This window comes from Castor canadensis, chromosome 7, assembly GCF_047511655.1.
Source record: "Castor canadensis chromosome 7, mCasCan1.hap1v2, whole genome shotgun sequence".
In the NCBI taxonomy this organism is placed as follows: domain Eukaryota; kingdom Metazoa; phylum Chordata; class Mammalia; order Rodentia; family Castoridae; genus Castor; species Castor canadensis.
In genome coordinates, this window is record NC_133392.1 from 35,138,146 (window position 1) to 35,159,909 (window position 21,764).

Sequence of the window (21,764 nt, forward strand, 5' to 3'; positions counted from 1 at the left end):
ATACTATGTCTTTCTTATTATTGCTTATTTCTACTCTTCAATGGAAATGGAGAAAAGCACATAACAGGTTCTGCAGGGAAGTGATGGGGGGGGATGAGGATGGGGAGCAAGGATGAGAAATGACCCAATGTGTGCACATATGAATAAATGAAAAAAATTCACAAGCTATAATCAATGAAAATGAATCCTAAAATTTATATGGAAGTATAAATGGCTCTGAATAGCCAAAGTGATCCTGAACAAAAAGAACAATGCTAGAGGTATCAGAATGAATAACTTCAAATTATACTATGCAGCCATAGTAACAGAAACAGCATAGTACTCCACAAAAATAGACCTCTAGGCAAATAGAAAGTATAGAATACCCAGAAATAATGTGACACAGTTACAGCCATCTGACTTTTTACAAAACTGTATTATACAGACTTTTGAAAAAGGACAGTCTCTTCAACAAATGGTATTGGGAAACCTGAGATTCTACATGTGGAAGACTATCTCAGCCTGTACAAAAATTCTTTTACAGATCTAAATGAAGACCTCAAACTTTGAAACTGTTTGGGGAAAACCTAGGGAAGTCCCTTGAAAATATAGTTAAAGGTAATGTCATTCAGAATAGGACCCCAAACTCTCCCAAGAAATGAAAAATGATACTGCATCAAATTAAAAACTTTCTATACAGAGAAGAAAAAAATTACCAGAATAAAAGAGGCACCCCACAGATTAGGAGAAAGACTTTTTGTGCTATTCATCAGATCTAGGATTCCTATCCAGGAGATAAAGGGGCCAAAAATTAAACACCAAAAGAACTAAGGATACACTCAACAAATTAGATAAGACAGATTTTAAAACTGTCTTTTGCTTTTTGTTCTTTCTCTTTTCTTATTGTTCTAGCTTGCCATTTACTCATTAGGTTGACTAAGAGTGGAGAAAGTGGACACCCCTTTCTGAATTCCTTTCTTGTATATAGCCTTTATTATTTTGAGGCCCATACATTCTATTACTAGTTTCTTCAGGACTTTTATGATTGAGGGATACTGAATTTGGTCAAAGCCTTTTTCTTGTTTATTGAGATGATCCTGTGATTTTTTTTCTTTTATATTCTTTATGTGCAGTATTACATTTATGGATTTTTGTATGTTGAATCATTCTTACATTCTGGAATGAAACCAACTTGACTATAGTATATGATCTTCCCTTTCAATCTTATGTTATGGTTGGAGGCGCACTGCTGATAGTTCTTTAAAAATCTTGTGGAATTCATCCAGTGCTCTGCTTTTCTTTATTGGGAGTTTATTACTGCTCCAATCTCATTGCCACTTATAAATTTAACAGGTTTTTATTTTCTTGGGTCAATTTAGGTAGGTTACATGTGTCTGAAGTTAATCCATTTCTTCCATGTTTTTGAATTTATTAGGATATAATTTTTGATGTATTTCCTAATAATTATCCTAATTTCATTGGTATTTCTTGTGCTATTTCTGTTTTATACTCACATTTTATTAATATTCCTATTCTTTTTCTTGTGGTTAGTTTGACAAGGGTTTGTCAATATTGTTTATCTTTTCAAAGAACCAACTATTGTTTAGTTCTTTCATTGAATAGTTGAGATCATTTGCAGTAATGATTGTTTTTGAGGAATATTTGCTTATTCTTATACATTTCTTGGATTGTTTTCCTGGTTCGTTTCAGAACTGTTTCTTCCTTTCTTTATCCCTTATTTCTCTTAGGATTTTTCTGATAACTGAGACAAACAAGATTGACTATTTCATAATTGTTATGGGTTCATCTTTTTCTCTCATGAAATTCATTTCTTGCTATGTTTTAGGCTCTATGTTTGGCTGTCTTTCTTCCTGAACTTTAACTATTTTCTACAATGATGATTTAGCGTTCCTGAATTGCTTTAGTTTATCCTTAACTTGGATGGTCTTTGTTTTCCATCAACATTAAAGGATAAGTTTTTGGATATAGTGATAATGATATACATTTCATTATTATTAGGGGTAGAATTATTTCATTCAAGGTTTCTTCTGAAAGATCTGAAGTAATTCTGATAATTCTGAAGTTTAAATTAAGTTGTAGTTCTCTTGCAGCTTTCAGCATCCTTCTTTGTTTTGCAGTCTAGGTATTTTGATATAATGTGGGGTGGAGGTGTTCTTTTCTGGTACTATCTATCTGGGGTTCTAAATGCCTTCTGTTCTTGCACGTTGATATTTTCAATAGATTTGTAAAGTTTTCTGATATAATGTCATTAAATAGGCTTGAACCACAGGGTGGTTCAAGTGGTAAGATCACCTTTCAGGCAAACATGAGGCCCTAAGTTTAAATCCAAGGGCCGGGGGGGAAGCAAGATGGCGGCTAAAGGGAGGAAGCAGAAAGCGAGCCTCCTATAGTGAAATCTTGGAGAGACTATGGAGACACACTTAGCAGGCATAATCACTGAGAAGAGACAAAACTTTGACCCCTCCACACTTCCAGCCGGTGCAGAGAATCTCCACTTCACGTTAAATGGAGACACCAGGAGGGCCCCCAGGCCACCAGTTGCCCACGCCCAGATGGCTTGGGAAGATGCGGACCAGGTGAGCTTTGCGGTACTGCGGTACTCCCACAGACAAGCCTAGGCTAGAGCAGCATAGCCCCCTGGACAGACTGACCTCCACCTGGGGAAAAAAGAGAAACTGAGTAATAAGCAATAAGAACAATAAAGACACGTGGGAAAGAGGGTAGGGTGCCCTAAGCACTGAAGATTGATGGAAGATAATCCTTCCCAAAACTGTAAATAAATAAGCCAGGTGGTCTGGAGAGGCTCTGGCGGGAGCAGGGACGTGCGCCCAGCAACCAGGGATGGGAAAGCTTGTGGGAGTGGCGGAAGGAGGAAAACTCCACAGGAGAGGAGGGAAGAACCACTTATCATGTGAACTGTAAACAAGCATGGCGGCTGGCAGGAGCAGCAGCACCGCCCAGTAATCAGTAACAGGAAAGCTTATGAAAGTGGCAGTGGGAGGAAAACTCCACAGGAGAGGGGGGAAGACCCACCTCCCACATGAACTGTAAATAAACACGGAGGCCTGACAACGCAGGTGCAGTGTCACCTTTCCCAGTGTGCATGGAAAGGGGAAAGCTTGTAGCAGAGGCTCCTGCACAGGAGAACTCTGAGCAAACAAAGCCTGCGGGGCCAGGTGAGTGCTACGCTCACCCCAGAGATCTGCATAAATAATGCCACCAGCAACAGCAGGCTGACAGTAGCAGGCAGGCAAGCCACAGCTGCAGATACCATTCTCAGAACTGTCTCCAGACTCTTTTTTTTCTTTTTCTCCCTACCCTTGATGAGAGAACAACTGAATTACACCTGCATGCTGAAAAACTTACTGAAACTGTATTGCATTTGAACTTGGGACACTTGGTCGGTTTTTTTTTTTTGGGGGTGTGTGTGTGTAGTTTGGTTCTACTTTATGTGTCCTGTTTGATGAGACAACTACAGAACAACATTTGAGGCACCATCTCCAGGATTGGAGACTGAGACAGACACCCAAATTATTAAGACTGAAACTTCCTTGCATGTGAACTTGGAGGTTTTTTGTTTTTTGGGGTTTTTTTTTTTTGGTTTTTTAAAATTTTCTATTTTTTAGTTGTTTTAGTTTATTTTTATATATAAATATATTTCTTTCATTTACTTATTTTTTATTTTTATTCTTAAATTTATTTTTTTATTTTTTTATTTTCAATCCTCTCTCTGTCTCTCTAATGCCTGTTCAGCTTACTGTCGATTACTACACTAACACTCCCTGTTTATACTTTTGAAACTTTCTTGTCTGATTCCTAGTTCTGTTTTCTCCTTCTTGTATGTTTGTTTTTCCCTTTTCTTTAACTTCTTGCTTTCCATCTCCTCTCACCATTCCATTCTAAATATTACCATTGTTATTATTACAGGTAGAAAATACTTATTTGCACATAGTACAGGGACAGTAACAACAACAAAGACAATGATGGGAAGACAGAAAAAACAGGGAAACCAGTTTCCCCACAGCAAAAAATTAGTACAGGAACCAGAGGGGAATGAAGAAAACAGATACTCAGATCCAGACTCCAACAAAATGAAGATAATCTATGCCAAAGGACCCAATGAAGCCCACAAGAATAATTTAAAAGAAGACATACTACAAGTACTCAATGAGAATTTTATAGAGACGATACTGGATATGGTCAACCAAAATGTACAGGAGACATTCAAGAAATTCCGATGCAACAAAAATAGAGAATTTGAAAAAGCAAAAGAAGAAATAAAGGAAACCATAGAAGCACTGTATAAACAGCAAAGTGAAACAGAGAACATGATGAATAAACGGATAAATGAACTCAGGATAAAAATAGACAACATTAAAGAGGAAACCACCCAGGATATGGAAAAACTCAGAAAAAAGAACGAAACAGAGCTGCAAAACAAAACGGAAGGCCAATCCAGCAGAATAGAACAAACAGAAGACAGAATCTCAAAACATGAAGATGAATTGGTAACTAAAGGAAAAACCAAAGAACTATTAATTAAACAACTCAAGACCTGTGAAAAGAAAATTCAAGAACTCACTGACTCCATCAAAAGACCAAACTTGAGAATCATGGGCATCAAAGAAGGAGAAGAGGTGCAAGCAAAGGGAATGCGTAATATATTCAACAAAATAATAATGGAAAATTTCCCAAATCTAGAGAAAGATATTCCCATACAGATGCAAGAGGCCTCCAGGACACCAAAAAGACCAGATCAAAATAGAACTACCCATGACATATCATCATTAAAACAACAAGTTCAGAAACTAGGGAAAGAATATTGAAGTCTGTAAGAGAGAAAAAACAAGTAACATACAAAGGTAAACCCATCAAAATCACAACAGACTTCTCAACAGAAACATTAAAAACCAGAAGAGCATGGGGTGAGATCTTCCGGGCACTGAATGAAAATAACTTCAACCCCAGGATACTCTACCCAGCAAAACTATCATTCAAAATAGATGGAGCAATAAAAGTCTTCCATGATAAGCAGAAACTAAAACAATATGTGACCACAAAGCCACCACTACAAAAGATTCTTCAAGGGATTCGGCACACAGAAAGTGAAACCCAACTTAACCATGAAAAGACAGGCAGCACCAAACCACAAGAAAAGAAAAAGCAAGACAGTAAAGAGTAACCTCAACCTAGGTATACACAATCAAACCTTCAAACAACTAAGACAAGTAAATGACAGGAATCACCACATACCTATCAGTACTAACACTTAATGTTAATGGATTTAATTCACCCATCAAAAGACACCACTTGATGAAATGGATTAAAAAGGAAGATCCAACAATTTGTTGCTTATAGGAGACCCATCTCACCGACAGAAATAAGCACAGGCTAAGGATGAAAGGTGGAAGAAGATTTACCAAGCCAATGGCCCCCAAAAACAGGCAGGAGTATCAATACTTATCTCTGACAAAGTAGACTTCAAACCTGAATTGCTCAAATGGATAAAGGAGGACATTCCATACTAATAAGAGGGGAAATAGACCAAAAGGAAATAATAATCATCAATCTGTATGCAACCAATGTCAATGCACCCAATTTCGTCAAACATACCCTGAAAGACCTAAAAGCATATATAAACACCAACACAGTGGTTGTGGAGACTTTAACACCCCATTATCATCAATAGATAGGTCATCCAATCAAAAAATCAATAAAAATATCCAAGATCTAAAATATGCAATAGATCAAATGGACCTAGTTGATGTCTACAGAACATTTCTTCCAACCTCTACACAATATACATGCTTCTCAGCAGCCCATGGATCCTTCTCCAAAATAGATCATATCCTAGGGCACAAAGCAAGTCTCAGCAAATATAAGAAAATAGAAATAATACTGTGCATACTATCTGACCACAATGCAGTAAAAGTAGAACTCAACAACAAAAGTAAAGACAAAAAACATGCAAACAGCTGGAAACTAAATAACTCATTACTTAATGAAGAATGGATCATCAATGAAATAAAAGAGGAAATTAAAAAGTTCCTGGAAGTCAATGAAATGAACACACAACCTACCGGAACCTATGGGACACAGCTAAGGCAGTCCTGAGAGGAAAGTTTATACCCATGAGCACATATATTAAAAGGACTGAAAGATCCCAAATCAAGGACCTAATGGTTCATCTCAAACTCCTAGAAAAATAAGAACAAGCAAATCCCAAAAACCAATAGAAAGAGAGAAATAATAAAAATAAGAGCTGAAATCAAGGAAATGGAACCAAAAAAACCATACAAAGAATTAATGAAACAAAAAGTTGGTTCTTTGAAAAAAATAAACAAGATCGATAGACCCCTGGCAAACCTGACTGAAATGAGGAGAGAAAAAAACCCAAATTAGTAGAATCAGGAATGCAAAAGGGGAGATAACAACAAACACCATGGAAGTCCAAGACATCATCAGAGACTACTTTGAAAATTTTAAAGAAATGGAAAGATTTCTAGATATATATGATCATCCAAAACTGAACCAAGATGAAATTAATCACCTGAATAGACATATAACTCAAAATGAAATTAAAGCACCAATCAAGAGTCTCCCCAAAGAGAAAAGTCTAGGATCTGATGGATTCTCTGCTGAATTCTATCAGACCTTTAAAAAAGAACTGATACCAACCCTCCTTAAACTGTTCCACGAAATAGAAAGGGAAGGAAAAGTGCTGAACGCATTTTATGAACCAGTATAACACTTATCCAAAACCAGGCAAAGACACCTACAAAAAGGATAACTATAGGCCAATCTCCTTAATGAACATTGATGCAAAAATCCTCAACAAAATAATGGCAAACTGAATTCAACAACACACCAAAAAGATTATTCACCACGACCAAGTAAGCTTCATCCCAGGGATGCAGGGGTGGTTCAACATATGAAAATCAATAAGTGTAATAAACCACATTAACAGAAGCAAAGACAAAAGCCACTTGATCATCTCAAAAGATGCAGAAAAAGCCTTTGATAAGATCCAACACCATTTCATGATAAAAGCTCTAAGAAAACTAGGAATAGAAGGAAAGTACCTCAACATTATAAAAGCTATATATGACAAACCTACAGCCAGCATTATACTTAACGGGGATAAACTGAAACCATTCCCTCTAAAATCAGGAACCAGACAAGGATGCCCACTATCTCCACTCCTATTGAACATAGTACTGGAATTCCTAGCCAGAGTAATTAGGCAAGAAGGAATACAAATAGGTAAAGAAACTGTCAAAATATTCCTATTTGCAGATGACATGATCCTATACTTTAAAGACCCAAAAAACTCTACTCAGAAGCTTCTAGATGTCATCAATAGCTATAGCAAGGTAGCAGGATATAAAATCAACATAGAAAAATCATTAGCATTTCTATACACTAACAATGAGCAAACTGAAAAAGAAGGTATGGAAACAATTCCATTTACAATAGCCTCAAAATAAAATCAAATACCTAGGTGTAAATCTAACAAAAGATGTAAAAGACCTCTACAAGGAAAACTATACACTTCTGAAGAAAGAGATTGAGGAAGACTATAGAAAGTGGAGAGATCTCCCATGCTCATGGATTGGTAGAATCAACATAGTAAACATGTTGATACTCCCAAAAGTAATCTACATATTTAATGCAATTCCCATCAAAATTCCAATGACATTCATTAATGAGATTGAAAAATCTACTGTGAAATTTATATGGAAATACAAGAGGCCATGAATAGCCAAGGCAATACTCAGTCAAAAGAACAATGAAGGAGGAATCACAATACCTGACTTCAAACTATATTACAAAGCAATAACAATAAAAACAGCATGGTACTGGCACAAAACAGACATGAAGACCAGTGAAACAGAATAGAGGACCAAGATATGAACCAACACAAGTATAACAAACTTGTCTTTGACAAAAAGACCTAAAAATATACAATGGAGAAATAGCAGCCTCTTCAACAAAAACTGCTGGGAAAACTGGTTAGCAGTCTGCAAAAAACTGAAACTAGATCCATGTATATCACCCTTACCAATATTAACTCAAAATGGATCAAGGATCTTAATATCAGACCCCAAACTCTAAAGTTGATACAGGAAAGTGTAGGAAATACTCTGGAGTTAGTAGGTATAAGTAAGAACTTTCTCAATGAAACCCCAGCAGCACAGCAACTAAGAGATAGCATAGATAAATGGAACCTCATAAAGCTAAAACGTTTCTGTTCATCAAAAGAAGTGGTCTCTAAACTGAAGAGAACACCCACAGAGTGGGAGTAAATATTTGCCAACTATACATCAGACAAAGGACTGATTACCAGAATATATAGGGAACTCAAAAAACTAAATTCTCCCAAAACTAATGAACCAATAATAAATGGGCAAGTGAACTAAACAGAACTTTCTCAAAAGAAGAAATTCAAATGGCCAAAAAACATGAAAAAATGCTCACCATCTCTAGCAATAAAGGAAATGCAAATTAAAACCACACTAAGATTCCACCTCACCCCTATTAGAATAGCCATCATTAGCAACACCACGAACAACAGGTGTTGGCGAGGATGCGGGGAAAAAGGAACCCTCTTACACTGTTGGTGGGAATGTAAACTATTACAACCACTCTGGAAAAAAATTTGGAGGCTACTTAAAAAGCTGGACATCGATCTACCATTTGATCCAGCAATACCACTCTTGGGGATATACCCAAAAGACTGTGACATAGGTTACTCCAGAGGCACCTGCACACCCATGTTTATCACAGCACTATTCACAATAGCCAAGTTATGGAAACAGCCAAGATGCCCCAGCACTGATGAATGGATTAAGAAAATGTGGTATTCATACACAATGGAATTTTATGCAGCCATGAAGAAGAACGAAATGTTATCATTCGCTGGTAAATGGATGGAATTGGAGAACATCATTCTGAGTGAGGTTATCCTGGCCCAAAAGACCAAAAATCGTATGTTCTCCCTCATATGTGGACATTAGATCAAGGGCAAACACAACAATGGGATTGGACTTTGAGCACATGATAAAAGATTTAGCACACAAGGGAGGGGTGAGGATAGGTAAGACACCTAAAAAATTAGCTAGCATTTGTTGCCCTTAATGCAGAGAAACTAAAGCAGATACCTTAAAAGCAACTGAGGCCAATAGGAAAAGAGGACCAGGAACTAGAGAAAAGGTGAGATCAAAAAGAATTAACCTAGAAGGTAACACCCACGCACAGGAAATTAATGTGAGTCAATGCCCCGTATAGCTATCCTTATCTCAACCAGCAAAAACCCTTGTTTCTTTCTATTATTGCTTATACTCTCTCTACAACAAAATTAGAAATAAGGGCAAAATAGTTTCTGCTGGGTATTGAGGGAGTGGGGGGAGAGGGAGGGGGCGGAGTGGTGGTAAGGGAAGGGGTGGGGGCAGGGGTGAGAAATGACCCAAGCCTTGTATGCACATATGAATAATAAAAAAATATATATATATAAAAATAAAATAAATCCAATGGCCATAAAAAAGCAAGTAAAATGAAAACACAACAATAAATAAAACACAAAAAGAATCTTCAAAATTATGCCCTTAAGTATAATTTGTACCACTTCTATTGAAAATTGTCTGTTTCATTCTGTTTCCCATTTATTCATTAGACTACTAGCATTTTGTTTAATTTTTTTAGCTTTTTATGTGCTTTGGATATTAACCTTCTCTCAGATGAATATATATGTGGATTATTTCCTTCAGTATGCCAAAGGTTTTTAATTTGATGCAATCCAATTGGTTTATTCTTGTTCTTATTTCCCAAGTTGTACTCCTGTACAACTCTGCTATTAAATACCTGTGTTTATGTAATTAAATGTTTCCCCTATGCTTCTTCTAGGTTAGAATAGTAGTTTCAAAGTTTTAGATGTTTCATTAAAGTTTTTGACATAATAAGGTTTTTAGTTTCATTTCTGTACTCTTTCATATATACATCAGACTTTTATATATTGATATACTCTTTTCAAGTATAACTTTTTAAGAGGCTGCCTTGTCCCAATGTGTGTTTTGGTGTATTTTTGAAGAGTCAATGAAAGTACCTGCTTGGCTTAATTATCGATCTTCTCTTCTTTCCATTGGTTTATATGTTTTATTTGTTCAAGTGCTATGATGTTTTGGTGCAATTGCTTGGTAGTATACATACCCAAAAGAATGAAAGTTATCTTACTACAAAAATAACTATATAGTTATTTTTGTCACAGCACATTTCACAGTAGCCAAATTACAGCATAAGTGTCCACCAAAGAAAATATGATAAATAAAATTTATATATATACACAGAGGAATTTTCATTGTCCATAAAGAATGATTTATCTAGGTTGCTAAGAAATTAATGTAATCACAGATCAGCTCCTTAATTGAAATAAGCCAATCCAATGTATACAAATTTCACATGTTCTCTTTAATTAATGGATGCTGTGGGGGTGAAGAGAAAAAACAAGTTCATGGAAGTAAAACATGGACTAAAATTGCAGTATGAAATAAACTAACATATGGCAGAACACAAAGTATAGATTATTAATAAATGTAAAGGATTAACAATTAATTTCTCCTTATATCTTTTGGGAAAATAAATACTGTGCATTGTACACCCAAATATGAAGAGCCACATGAAAAGAAGTTTTAGTCAAGCAATAAATGTGCAGGAAATACAGAGAATTTCATTTTGGTATTTGATTTCATTCTGTTGGCTGAACTGATCTGCCTTTAGAGAAGTGTGAATAGGTATAACAAATTAAATTTTCCACTTATTGAAGCTAAATAGTACAACTTAATGCAAATAACATAAATTCTGTGCATTTAATGTACATTGAAAATTATAATCAGGATACACCAGCAGCAAAACTTAAGCAACCCACATGAAGCTGAATTTTAAAGCAAAATAGTCACTTTACAAAATATTACCATACAGAAAGGAAATGCACAGTGAGGCTTGATACTGTCTTTGTTACAACATTTAATAACTAATAACACATCAGGTTTATATTGGTGGGAAGCCTGCCATTTTCCAGATGGAATGAGGTACCTATGCAAGAACTCAGGTCATAATGGGCAGAAAAGAACGTCAGGACACCTTAGTGGAAGCAAGCTCAGATGGCTGCATGCAGTGCTACTCAAGGACTGGTGAACAGAAGATATCCTCTTGTCTGGACCCTCCCTGAATCTGAAGAGAAGGAAGAGAAGCTTCATAGTCAATCACATTCTATTAGGGTATAATGAGGAGCCCTCTATCACAAATCACTCTGCACAAAGAACATGGCAGGAATTCTCACTAACAGATGCTCCACTGAGATTACCAAAAGCCTGAGGATCCATTTCTGGACTCAGGGTTTGTTGCATTTTTGGTTATTCTTTACCACATATCTGCAACCTGCTGTCTGGAATTCATAGCATTTACTTTCATCATTTAAGCAGTCTGCAAATGATCCATGAGCTTTCAGTATGACAGACTCTGCCTCTGAAAAGAATATTTCTTTCTCCTTAGAGATAGTTGAATCACATTTTTTTCTCTACCATTCTTTATAATTGTAGTTCATTGGGTTATTTTGTTCAAAATTCCCAGCTCTCCATACAAGAAATCATATACCTTGAAATGTAAGAGCTATAACATTCTACTTTTTATAATGATGTAGATCTGTCATTTCATTTCCTCCTCCCTCCAGATGTTATACAGACCATTTGATACAGAATCTCTTATACTGAATTTCTCTACCTCTCTGGAATTTTGTTTTTTCCTATTTTGCTTCACCAATATGGTGTAGAATTCATCCTTATTGCTGTTTTAGATGTCTAAAGATACATTTAATTTTTTCAACTTCTTCTGTGACATACACATTCCTTTTCTTACAGTTTTTTCTCCTTCCTTTTTATAGTTTTTACATTTATTACATGTGCACATATTTTTTGTGCCCCTCCACCCCCACCCCACTGCTAGGCAGAACCTGTTGTACCCTCTTCTCCGATTTTGTTGAACAAAAAACATAAGAGATTATGAGAAAGACATATCATTTTTGCTAGTTTGATATAAAGATGGCTTTTACAGAGAGATTCCTAGCATTGCTTACATGCACTTGTGTATTGCAGCCCACATTGGTACATTTCTACCTGACCTCTTCCCTACTCTCTGGTCCCCTTCCCATAGTGTCCTCTGTCAGCTTAAGTTTATTTGCTCCTTAACAGAGAGCACATCAACCACATTCAAGTTTTAGGTTTCCTTTCCTTTCCTTATTTATCCCATGTACGTTTTCCCCTTAGTGTGTGATCCATGTCTAATAATATTTCTGCATTTGTTTTAGGTCTATAATCCACATATAAGGGAGAACACGCAATTTTTGGTATTTAGAGCCAGGTTAACTTCGCTTGTCATGATGTTCTGTAGTTCCATCCATTCATAGCATCCTTTATCTGACTTGTGAATATGGTCTCTCAAATCTTGATTCCCAGGTATTTATTATGTTCTAGAACTCCAGAAAAGATGTCGGGATATTGGCCCTGAACCAGCGCCCTGAAGAGAAGTGCTAACACTAATATATATGTCCTGGAGAGCACTGTGGAGACACTGAGCATTTGTCAGCTACCCAGATAGATTCAAGGAAGCCCTTTTGGGATTAGACTATGAGCACATGATAAAAGTGAGAGCACACAAGGGAGGGGTGAGGATAGGTAAGACACCTAAAAAACTAGCTAGCATTTGTTGCTCTTAACAGAGAGAAACTAAAGCAGATACCTTAAAAGCAACTGAGGCCAATAGGAAAAGGGGACCAGGTACTAGAGAAAAGGTGAGATCAAAAAGAATTAACCTAGAAAGTAACACCCACGCACAGGAAATCAATGTGAGTCAATGCCCTGTATAGCTATCCTTATCTCAACCAGCAAAAACCCTTGTCCCTTCCTGTTATTGCTTATACTCTCTCTACAACAAAATTAGAAATAAGGGCAAAATAGTTTCTGCTGGGTATTGGGGGGGGGGAGAGGGAGGGGGCGGAGTGGTGGTAAGGGAGGGGGTGGGGACAGGGGGGAGAAATGAACCAAGCCTTGTATGCACATATGAATAATAAAAGAAAAAGGAAAAAATAAATAAAAATTTAAAAAAAGGAAGCCCTTTTGCTTTCCATGAATAGTTTTATTTTCTACAGGGTATATATTTCTTTCAGTAGTTGATATCAACTAAGTTTTGTCAATATTTTCCTCAGTGTTTTGCTAAAACCTATACAAAGCTCAGTTGTAGACAATTCAAATTCAACACACATTTTTGTGTCTTCGTCCTCTCAGAGGAATAAAGTACATGACAACAGTAGTTTCATAGAGCTAGTTATGGATTACTATTGGCAGGTTCATTGTCTCACTGTAGAAAAAAAATTCCTTCATTCCCTACCTGAAAAATTCTTCCTAGAAGCAAGGGACTATGAACACCTGATTCACCACAGCGCCCTTCAAATATCACCCACCGATTACCAGGCACAGTAAGATGTGCTCTCTAGTCCACTGGGAGTTCTGATGTGAAACTTTTCAGTATTTACTGAAATTGCCACAAATATAGACCTTCAACTGGATGAATTTCTTCTATAGTAATCCAGTCTAAGTGAACACTATGGACAGTTGTACCAGATGACACTATGATGGTTATAAGTTCGCCAGAGAACAATTCTGGACCAAGCAGCAAGGTCAGACCTTAGAGTATGCATTATAGTGGTAGAAAATGAGCACAAATAATAAAATAAATGAAAGTTCATTAGAAAACTGGTTAACAACCTTCACTTTGTTTCAGAATTGCCATGATTCAACTCCCACCTCTTTCCCTTAAGAACTATGTGAACTTGGACAAGATCCATAACAAAACTTTACCTCAGTATTTGGTGGCAAAACAGGTATTCCTGTAATGTCATAGTTGAATAATGACATCAACCCTTTCCCCCAAGATGTTCATGCACAATTCTTTGCAAACTGTGAGCAAAAAGGAGGTTCTTTACATAGTAAAAGGTAATAGTAAGTGTTATTATGCTGAAGATTGTTAAATGAGTACATTCTACATTATTATGCTGTGTAGTCACAATGGTTCTTAAGGGAGTGAAATACGAAGGGCATAATAGTCAATAGTACATCATGAGTTATTCTAAGTAAGTAGTGGGAGAGGTGCAAGAAAGAATCATAAGCCAAGGAATACCGGCAACCTCAAGATGCAAAAAATATCAGGGAAATTAATTCTCTCCAAGTGTTAAAGAAAGGACTACTGAAACCAACAACATTATCCTTGAGTCTTGAAATACAGAACTTTAAGATAATCATCTATATTGTTTTATGGCAGTAAATTTGTGGTAATTTTTATAGTCAAAAGGGAATTAACACAAAGATCATCTATTTTTTAGGTTTATGAGAAAGATTAACATGATCCCTGCCAAATGTCAAAAACACTGTAAAGCTAATTAAAAATTAATGACTGGGGGGGGGGTTGTTACAGATGGGAGAATAAAGTTTAAATCAGATTGCAAGCACAGGCATTACTGAGAAGCTGATCATTTTTCAGTGTACAGGATTAACTGTTTGCACATGTATTTGAAATTTCCAAGCAGAAAGGCTTAAAAGGTTCATGGTATAGTTTTAAATTATACTTTTTCCTTTAAGCTATTTTTTGCATAGAAAATAATTTCTTCTCCATTTCTGTTATGGTCATTAAATTAATTTCTTAATTTTCTATTATTATGAGGGGTTTTTATGAATATTCTTTATGAAAGAAACAGTGTCAGAAAAAATAAAGCATAAGACAATTTTATAAATAACTGTGTTAAATTTATTCTAAATGTGTTCATGATATAGGTTACATGTAAATGTATAAACATGTACAAATATATAAGTCAAATAGATGTACCTAGGCAGTAGCATAGCTCTTGAATTGCATCACAAAGTGGCTTCCTCTGAGAAATGAGCTTGGAAAGGTCATAACCCTTTGGGGTTATGTAACTTCCCATAACACTCTATTATAGAAGGAACGGAAAATGTGATAAGAAATTGAAATGTATTTGATATTCTCTAGTGTATGCTGTGGAAATTAAATATGGCTACTGACATTACAGACATAGAATCAAATTTCTATCATATTGGTGTTGAGTTTAAAACTTTTGTTGTGGAAAGCAAAAAAATAAAGAAACTGGAGAGGCTTCCCAGGGGTTTTTTTCATGTTTGGAGAGAATGACACTAAGAAGTTATGAGGAGTGATATGAAAGCATAAACTTATACTTAGCTGAATGTAGGAAAAATGCAATAAAAAGTATATTTTACATATTTATTTTATATTCCAGTAACACCAAAGCAGGGATATGTGTTCTAACACTTTACGTACATTACCGCCCATGGCAGTGCATTTCAATACAGATCAGACATTTATTTATGTAGGTACTTTTGTCAAATCCATATCTCTAGCAATTTTGTATGATATTCATCCAGGAATCTTTCCTACTAACTTCTCCATTACCCTTTTGTGAAAGCAAATACTCTCCTGGGCCTCTATTTTCTTTTCATTTACTTTCATTATGCTCAAAGGAAAGAATGTTTGAGAACTGACTCAAATTAATAGTGCAATTTATTCAGGACATGATTTCAAGAATTCAAGGTAATTCTTGTGCCATTTTACAGTGACTGCACATTAACAATTCAGTATCAGGGAAATATTAGCTCTTCAGATGGTCAGTATATGTGGTTCAGAATTAAGAGTAGCAGATATACTTATGCAGTAAGTAACCCATGTAATTCTGCAGAAGGGAGGTAGGGCACTCTCTGGATCCTGAGGGAATGGAAAAATGTAAGGGATATCAGAGAAGGCAATCCTTAAGGGAGAAGGAGGTGAAGGATGTCCCAGAAGAAATGTTGCAAAAGACAGCACAGAAGCAGCCAGTCTGCTCTTCTTCAGACAGAAATGAAGCACATCTGATACTTGGGTGGCAATGAAATAAATCCTTTGGTAACCGGGGTGGTATGAACATCTTTTGGGTCAACTGCAGATTTCAGGTTAAAGTGCTGTAAAATTGTGGTCAGGAATAAAAACATTTCCATGTGGGCCAGTCCTTCTCCCACACAAATCCGTTTTCTCGAACATAAAACACAAAGAAGATTGTCACTGCTTGTGTGTGACTATGTCAAGCATTCTTTCTGCAACTGTTACAAAGAAAATATATAATAATATTTACAGATGGTACAGTGCATGGATGGATAAATGAATGTGTTGATATGATTAGATGGACAAAAGTAAAATGATGGACAGACTTGGTCTCCATATCTGATCTTAATGAATATTTTATTTAAAATATATATTACCACTTTCATGTCATATGCTTCATTTATTCCTGAATTATAATTGCTTTTTTGACATTTCAAGTTTCCCTCTATATTATTCCTGTGAACTAGCTACATTTCTCTTTTCTGTCCTAGTGTGATGATCTTTGCTTCTACTATTCATAACCTGTGTTCTCGACTCTAGCACTACAATCTTTTGTTCAAGCTCCAAAATACTATGAGTTTTTGTTTATATTTGCTCATGGTTTATATCATTCTATTCTTTTTATCTCAAAAGCCCTTTGCATACACTACTGTTAAATTGCAAATCAAATTTCTTTGTTATCCCCACAAGAAATATAAACTTTTCCCCTATTTATTTTCTCAAAATTATTCATGCGGTTGTATTGAAGAAGGAATCACCTAGAATCAAAATTTATAATTGTTCATTTATGTTCTATTGTGGTGAAATATGTGAGTTCTTGATGACAGACTTATGACTTTGTCACTGCATTATTTACAGTAAAATGTATAAAGTAGACATTACATTCATGGACACGAAGAAAGAGATTCTATGGCCAGAATCACCTCACACACTGAAGTTATGGAGAGCCAATATTACAGACCGTTGATCATGATTGGAGGAATGACAGGGTGCTCTGTGATTATTTCCATTTATCTTGCTTCATTTCCAAAATTTTTGGGACTCCCAATTTTTGGTAGAAAATCTAAAACCCATGACTTTGAGGTATGTCCTTTTCCTACAAATTAATACATACTTAAAAATAACCTGTATTTTCTGTCTTCCAATTTTTATCCACTTCTACCCATCAAAGTCAATTCTGTTATGCCATGTAACATTGATTACCCCATATTATGCCCGATAGCAGATTATGAGTGAGCACAAAGCATGTGCTTTGTCCCCCAAAACCCTCCCTTCCACCAGCAATCCAAGATTCCCTCTCTCACAGTGCCAGTCCTATCCTGTGACAATTAAGTGTTCTCTTGTGGCTATGAGGGCATTTTGTATCCATTTAATGCCTGTGGAAATACATATCATCATAGCTGAGCTTGGGGGTTTAGCCACACCACCTAGAAGGAACTTGATCAAGTTGTGGAGTTAGATGCCTTTCTCATGGTGGGTGTGGAAAGAATAAATTAATTTTAACTTCCAGGAATGATTCTCTAGTATTTCAAGATGTGTCTAGATGAAGAATTCAGTCAACCTAAGCTCTAGCCTTTTCAATTTGGAGAAACTGGGTCAAGATCTTAAAACTACACTAATCAGACCACAAAATGAGGATGGAACATGGGCAGGGAACATGTTGGAAATGTGTTTGTTAGCACTTCTGATCATGTACAAACTGCTATCCTTTCACACATTAAGGTCTTTGGTTTCATTTTAGTACAGCATAAATCTTTCATATATACATCAGACTGTGATATATTGATAAACTCTTTGCGAGTATCACTTTTTAAAGAGGCTTCCTTTTTTCCAATGTGTGTTTCAGTGTATTTTTCAAGAATCAGATGAAAGTACCTGGTTGGCTTAATTAAGGATCTTGTCTTCATTCCATTATTCTATGTATTTTATTTGTTCAAGCACCATGCTGTTTTGGTGCAATGGCTTGGTAGTATATATACCAAAGAGAATCAAAGTTAGCTTACTACAGAAATAACTATATACCTATGTTTGTCACATGACATTACACAGTAGTCAAATTATGGAATCAGCCTAGTCGTTCACCAAGGAAAATATGATAAATAATATTTGTATATATACACAAAAGAATTTTCATTGTCCATAAAGAATGATGTTATCTAAGTTGCTAAGAAATTAATGGAATCAGAGATCATCTCCTTAATTGAAATAAGCCAATCCCATGTATACAAATTTCACATGTTCTCTTTAATTAGTGAATGCTATGGGAGTAAAAAAAAAACGAATTCATAAAAGTAAGTTGTGGACTAAAGCTGCAGCATGACAAAAAATTTACATATGGCAGAACACAAAGTACAGATTATTATAAGCAAAAAGAAGTCAAATATATATATATATATATATATATATATATATATATATATGAAGGAAGAAATAGAAAGTGTAAGTAATAGAAATAGTACATGTAAAGATTCAGCAATTGGTTTCTCCTTATATCTTTTGGGGAAATAAATATCCTGCACTGTACACCTAAATATGAAAAACCACATGAAAAGAAATTTTAGTCAAGCAATAAATGTGCAGGAAATACAGGAAATTTTGCTTTGACATTTGACTTCATTCTGTTGGCTGAACTGATCTGCCTTAGAGAAGTGTGGATAGGTATAACAAATTAATTTTTCCACTTATAGAAAATAAATAGTACAATTGAATGCAAATAACATAAATTCTGTGCAATTAATAAATGTTGAAAATCATAATCAGGATACACAGGCAGCAAAAGTTAAGCAGCCCACATGAAGCTGAATTTAAAGAAAAATAGTCACATTACAAAATATTACCATACAGAAAGGAAATACACAGTGAGGCTTGGTACTGTCTTTGTTACAACATTTAATAACTAATATCACAACAAGTGTATATTGGTGGGAAGCCTGCCATTTTCCAGATGGAGTGAAGTACCCATGCAAGAACTCAGGTCATGATGGGCAGAAAGGAGCATCAGGACACATTAGTAGAAGCAAGCTACTTTCTTGTGAACAGAAAATATCCTCTTGTCTGGACCATCCCTTTAGATACACCAAGAATATTAGTGATCTGAAGAGAAGGAAGAGAAGCTTGGTAGTCAATCACATTCTATTAGAATATAATAAGGACCCTTCCATCACAAATCACTCTGCACAAGGTACGTGGCAGGAATTCTCACTGACAGATGCTCCACTGAGATTACCAAAAGCCTGAGGATCCATTTCTGGATTCAGGGTTTGTTGCATTTTTGGTTATTCTTTACCACATATTTGCAACCTGCTTTCTGGAATTCATAGCATTTACTTTCATCATTTAAGCAGTCTGCAAATGATCCATGAGCTTTCAGTATAAGGGTAAAATATGCCTTTGAAAAGAATGTTTCTTTCTCCTTAGAGATAGTTGAATCACTTTTTTGTACTCTACCATTCTGCATAATTGCAGCTCATTGGGTTATTATGTTCAAATTTCCCAGCTCAACACATAAGAAATCATGTACCTTGAAATATAAGACCTATGACATTCCACTTTCTATAGTGATGTAGATCTGTCATTTCATTTTCTCCTTCCTCCAAATGTCATACTGACCATTTCATACAGAATCTGTTGTACTGAATTTCTCTGCTTCTCTGGAGGTTTCTTCTTCTATTTTGCTTCACCCATATTGGGATAGAATTTATCCTTATTGCTGGTTTAGATGTTTAAAGATACATTCAATTCTTGAACTTCTTCTGTGACATACACATTACTTTTTTTTTTACAGTTTTTCCTCTTTTTATTTTATAAATTTTACATTTACTTACATGTGTATATATGGTTTGTGCTCACCAACCCCCCAGCCCCTATATCCAGGCAGAACCTGTTCTGCCTTCTTCTCTGTTTTGTTGAAGAGATAACATAAGAGATAATAAGAAAGACATACTGTTTTTGCTAGTTTGAGATAAAGGTTGCCTTACAGAGAGATCCCTAGAATTGCTTACATGAACTTCTGTATTGCAACCCACATTGGTACATTTCTACCCAACCTCTTCCATATTCCCTGGTCCTCTTTCCATACTGTCCTCCAGTTTAAGATTACTTAATTTGCTCCTCAACAGGGAGCACATTAGCCACATTCAAGTTTAGGTTTCTTTCCTTTCTTTATTTATCCCATGCATGTTCTCCCCTCGGTGTGTGACCCATGTGTAATAATATTTCTGCATTTGTTTTAGGTCTATAATCTGCATATAAGGGAGAATATGCAATTTTTCCCATTGGGAGCCAGGCTAACTTCGCTTATCATGAGGTTCTGTAGTTCCATCCATTCACAGCATCCTTTATCTGACTTGTGAATATTGTGTCCCAAATATTGATTTCCAGGTATTTATTATGTTCTCTAACCCCAGAAAACAGTCAGGATGTTGGTCCTGAATCAACGTCCTGAAGAGAAGTGGTAACACTAATACAAATGTCCTGGAGAGCACTGTGGAGACACTGAGCATTTGTCAGCTACCCAAATAGATTTAAGGAGGCCCTTTTGCTTTCCATGAATAGTTTTATTTTCTACAGGTTATATATTTCTTTCAGGAGTTGATAACTAAATTTTGTGAATGTTTTCCTCATTGTTTTGCTAAAATCTATACGGTGCTCAAGGGTAAACAAGTCAAGTTCAACAAACATTTGTGGTCTTCATCCTACCTCAGAGGAATAAACACATAACAACAGTAGTTTTATAGAGCTATTGATGGATTGCTGTTGGCAGGTTCATTGTCTCACTGTAGAAAATAATCCCCTCATTCACTACCTGAAAAATTCTTCCTAGAATCAAGGGACTATGAACACCTGAATTACCACAGTGCCCTTCAAACATCTCCCACTGATCACCAGGCACAGTGAGATGTGTTCTCTAGCCCACAGTGGGTTCTGATGTGAAGCTTTTCAGTATTTACTGCAATTGCCACAAATATAGACCTTCAACTGGATTAATTTCCTCCATAGTAATCCAGTCTAAGAGAACACAATGGACAGTTGTACAAGATGACAAAATGACAGTTATAAGTTCACCAGAGGGAGACCAATTCTGGACCAAGCAGCAAGGTCTGACCTTAGAGTATGTATTAGAGTGGTAGAAAATGAGCACAAATAATAAAATAAATGAAAGTTCATAGAAAACTGGTTAACAACTTCCACGTTATATCAGAATTGCCATGATTCAACTCTCAACTCTCTCCTTTAAGAACTGTGTGAACTTGAACAAGACCCATAACAAAACTTCACCTCAGTATTTGGTGGCAAAAAAGGTATAACTGTAATGTCATAGTTGAATAATAACTTCAACCCCCTCCCCCCAAGATGTCCATGCACAATTCTTTGCAAGCTGTGTGCAAAAAGGAGGTACCTTTACTTAATAAAGGGGAATAGTAAGTGTTATTATGCTAAAGATTGTGAAATAAGTACATTTTACCTTATTATGCTATGTAGTCACAATGGTCCTTAAGGGAATGAAATACAAAGGGCATAAGAATCAATAGAACATGATGAGGTATCCTAAGTAGTACTGGGAGAGCTGTAAGAAGGAATCATAAGCCAAGAAATACTGGCAGCCTCAAGATACAGAAAATATCAGAGAGATGAATTCTCTTCCAGAGTTAATGGAAGGACTACTGAAATCAACAACATTATCCTGGAGTTTTGAAATACAAAACTTTAAGATAATCATCTATATTGTTTTTTGGCAGTAAATTTGTGGTAATTTTTATAGTCAAATGGGA